This window comes from Suricata suricatta, chromosome 5, assembly GCF_006229205.1.
Source record: "Suricata suricatta isolate VVHF042 chromosome 5, meerkat_22Aug2017_6uvM2_HiC, whole genome shotgun sequence".
NCBI classification, from domain to species: domain Eukaryota; kingdom Metazoa; phylum Chordata; class Mammalia; order Carnivora; family Herpestidae; genus Suricata; species Suricata suricatta.
The window spans coordinates 122711814-122716587 of NC_043704.1; positions in this window are offsets into that span (position 1 = coordinate 122711814).

Genomic DNA, 4774 nt, shown 5'->3' on the forward strand with positions numbered 1-4774 from the left:
GGGTTCCGCGGGGTGACCCTCCCACCGCTCCTATCCTTTCTCTCTCTGTGACAGGTCTGGAGCTTCTGGTTCTTCCCTGTCCCAGCTTTGCCTCAGCTGCCACCTAGCTCCTGACATCCGTGCTGTCACATCATGATCAATACTGATGAGATGGATGGATTCTTGGTTTAAGGGCTCATGTAGTCATTGCAGTGGACACTCAACTTCTCTGTGAACTTTCTTATCCTATCTATTGTTGCTGCTGAAATCCTCTAAATCCGGGGAGCATGGGTTACCTCCAACTCAGCCCTTCCTGTGTATACCTGAAATGCCTTCTTCTCAGAGATGTGTGTTAGAGCACCTGGATTTTCCGGTAGAAAGAGAGCAGTTGCCAGTCTGAATATCACCACAAACAGTTCCCCTCCTTTGCATTAAGTCCTTTACTTCATTTTAGTTCTTGGCTGCATTTTCCGTTTGCCCATCTTGTGTTGGGTGACTTCCTATTTTATCCGAGCATTTTATGTTTACCTACTTACCTGTTACAGGTGTTTGTCAAATCTGTATCCTAGAGCTAGGCAAACAAGTAAAGTAACCTGAAACATAAAACAAAATGTGTGTGTGTTAAGCTTTTCACTGCCGTGAACCAACCAAACCAATCTGATTCGTTTCTGAAGGAATTATATCCAAGTTCACCAAGAGTAATTATTGATTTACAAAGTGCTCCTTTTCAGGAACATGATTCTGGAATGAAAGAAAAAAAAGATTTGAAGGAAATAAGCAAGAGAATACAAGATTTGGATCACCAAAATTGGATTACTAATATTTTACTTAGGAATTGATACTCCATAGTAACTTCTTATGTTGTCTGTTTTATTTTTTATTATTTTAATTTTTTAAAAAAGTGTTTGAGAAAGGGAGAGAGAGAGCAAGAACAAGTGGGGAGAAGAGGGAGGGAGAGAGAACTCCAAGCAGGTCTATGCCCAGCAAGGAGCCTGACATGGGGCTCAGTCTCACCACTGTGAGATCATGATCTGAGCGGAAATCAAGAGTCAGATGCTTAACTGACTGAGCCATCCAGATGTCCCTATCCTGTTTGTTTTAAACTGAAGATGGGTCTCCATGGGATTCTCAGAGTGCATTTTAAGCCTATTTGGGGTGAGCATACTAAGGCATATAGGCAGCAAATAAGGATTAAAAAGTCTACAAGGAGAGGGAAGCCCTGGAGTGTCCCCGAACTCTGAAACCTGGGACAGGTGGGAGGACTGTCCGTTCCTTGGAGTGACTATAGGTCTCCTGCTCGTGTGTACAGCTCAGCACTGAGGGAACTTATAAAGGAGAGTGTGTTATGAATGGTGTTCTCCCCTAACCCCCAATGAGACTATATTTGGAGATTGGACCTTACAGGGGTACTTGAGGTCAGGACACACAGGTATGTCCCTGGTCTAATAGGATTAGGGTCCTTGTAAGAAGAGGAGGAGACACCAGGGACAGTCACGCACAGAGAAGAAGCCATGTGAGGACACAGCAAGCAGGCAGCCATCTGCAAGGCAAGGGGAGAGGCCTGAAGGAGAGACGAAACCTGTCGACACCTTGATCTTGGAGTTCCAGTCTCCAGAACTGTGAGCAAATAAATTTCTGTTTGAGCCACGCAGTCTGTGGTGTTCTTTCAGGGCAGCCTGAGCAGACTGAGACAGTGATGGACACTTTTCTCCATGTTCTCAGGGAGAACAGGAAGGGCAGAGCTTCTGGAGTTTGTGTGTGGACCAGCGTTTCTTCTATCTTCTAAAAGGAGGAAAAATCACATCTTGCCATTTTCTATTGTCCAGAGCTGTACAAAGATTTAATGGCTTGACTATGGAAATAATGAGCTTTTCATTTCCTAAGTTTAAGTCATTATCGGCTTGGTAGAGATTTTGGAGCTGGACTCTGAGTATCAGCCAAGGGATTCTCAACTAGGGCAGTGCATTCTCTCCTAGGCGTGTTTGGAAGTGTGGATGGGTGGCCGTGTCGTTACAGTGACCAGGTAGACAAAACCTGTCTAGGTAACCAAGTTTCTTTTAATATCTACTCTAATAACAGCAAATTCAAAGGTCTGCGACTTTTCTTTTTCAAAAGCACCTTTAAAAAGATACGGTTACTCATGAATGAGAGCACGGAACTACAAATGGGGTCACTCAGAGGCCGTGGCACACACTGGCTCTGTATCTGGTCCTGTAAAGGAGTGTTCCCCTGCTTGCTGGGCGAAAAAACAGTCTCTGCGGTGCTTGGTAAAAAACCAGATTCCCCGGTCACGTCCCAGACAGCCGGAATCGGGCTCTCCCAGGGAAACCTTGAAGAGCTCTGTGTGGGTGTCTGAGCCCTGGCTGCACAATGGAGTCACACAGGGAGTTCAAAAAAGTCCGATGCCTCAGTCTCACTCCCAGACACTTATGTAGCTGTCTGGGTTGGGGGGCTGGATTTCTTAAAGCGCTCTAGGTGATTCTGCTGTGTAGGTTGGAGCTGAGAACCATGGCTCCAAGTGATTCTTATGCTGAGAATCATAATGGGTAATGTGCATTGAGGAATTAAGTGTTCGTTGATGGCCTGATTGATGGTTAGCACACGCAGGGGTGCTAGGGTGTAGGCTTAAGGAGTATATCTTTATGGGAGGATCAGGAATAGTTAGGCCTAAGTGTGACTGGTGATAGGGCCCTGATGCACTTGTACAGCTTTACCAGCATTGATTAGAATGACCAATGCTACATCAAACTTGGGGTGACCTTGGTAGAGTGTGAGAATGAGGGGTTGAGGGGTGATGCCTCCCAGTGGGGAGGAGATTGTTTTTATCACTGACATTGTATACAATTGCAGGTGCATAGTGGTAACAGAAAGTAGGCCAGTGTTTAATTAGCTTTATTATTGCTTTTAAACTCCCCTGGGGTGCCTGGTGGCTCAGCCAGTTAAGTGTCTGACTCCTGATTTTGGCTCAGGTCACGATCTTGGGGTTGTGAGATTGAGCCCTGAATCGGGCTGGAGCCTGCTTGGGATTCTTTATTTCTCCCTCTGTCTCTTTGTGCACACATGTGCTCTAGAAATAAATAAATAAATAAATAAATAAATAAATAAATAAATAAATAAAATGAATAAGCTTTTTATTTAAAATAGTTTCAAATTTACAAAAAAGTTGGGAAGATAATACAGAAAGGTTCTGTACATCTTACATCTATTTACTGTATTGATAGCATCTTATATGATATGATATATTTGTCACAACCAATGAGTCAATATTGATACATTAATTAGAGTTGATATTTTACTCAGGTTTCCTTAGTTTTTACCTAATGTCCTTTTTCTGCCCCAGAAACCCATCCAATATTAGAGTTAGTCATCATGGCTCCCTTAGAGTGTGACAGTTTCTGATACTTTTCTTCTTTTCGATGGCCTTGATAGTTTTGAGGAGTACTGGTCTGATATTTTATAGAAATTTAGGCAATGATCCCTGAGAAAAGAGAAACAAGTGAGGTAAGCCCTATGATTGTTCTGGGCTACTGTTTGGAGTTTCTAGCACAGGAAGGGGAAACACAGAATCCAGTAGTCTCCCTGAGTTGAGGAAACAGTTCAGAGTTCAGGGAGACCCAGATCTGCAAAAATTCTGAAGGCAGAGTACCAGGGAAGGGAACGTTGCACAAAGAAGAAAGCTAGAGAGAATTCGGGAGATTCCTCTTGCATCTTCAACTGAGTGCTGATCAGGGCATGTGAGTTAAGAGACCATTCAAGCCCAGGGGAGAAGCACTGGAAATGAGCAAACAGAACAATACTGCAGCTCATGCAGCTCACAGGAATGAAGGGGCTTCAGTTTCCGCGTTAGAGTGGCCAAAACTGCGAGCACACTGGACATTGAATGGATTCCTCTGAGGGGTATTGCTTAAACAGAGGGGTCAAATTGTTCTAGATTAAGGGTGTATTGGGTCCACTGAAAGAAACTTAAAAGCAATCCTTGAAAAAATGAAATTGTTTCCAAGAAGTTTAACAGTTTCCCTGAATAAAAGACCAGAACTATATAAAGGAATACAAAAACATTCCTGTATCTAACACCATAAAAATCACAGTGACATCTCATAAGACATTATCAGGCATGCAGAGAAGTAGAAAACTACAATCCATAATAAGTAGAAAAGTCGGTTTATTAAAAACAGCTCCAGAGATGGCACAGATGATAGAATGATTAAACAAAGGGATTTGGACAACTATTATATAGCAAATGTGATGACGGCAGCTCTGAAAGAAAAATTTAAAGACCCAAGTTAAACCCTAGAGATTAAAAATGCAGTGTCTGGGATGCAAAATACACTCTATGGGGTCAACAAAAAGTAGTGCAGGAAAAAAGATTTAGTAAACTTGAATACATACTAGAAAATATCCAAAATGAAACAGAAAGAAAATATTGAAAAACAAGAACAGAGTATTGAGTTGTGGGTCAAAGTCGCGTGGCCTTTTCTATGTGTAATTAAAGTGCCAGAAAGAAAAAAAACGCTGGGGAGGGCATAAAAATAACTGAAGAATTAACAGCTGAAAATTTCGCTAAGTATGATGAAAATTATAAACCGTTAGTTAAAGATGTTTACATGTGGAGCTAGTTATGATACAAAGATGAAGATTCGGGACTCAGGAATAGTTAGATCTAGGTTCCCAACCAGTTTTGCAATGTCTTATCTATGCTGATTTGGTTTACTTCAGCTAAGCTTCAGTTTTGTCTTCTGCAAAGTAGAAATAAAATTGCACCAAAGTATTAATTTTTTCATGTTTTTAATAGAAA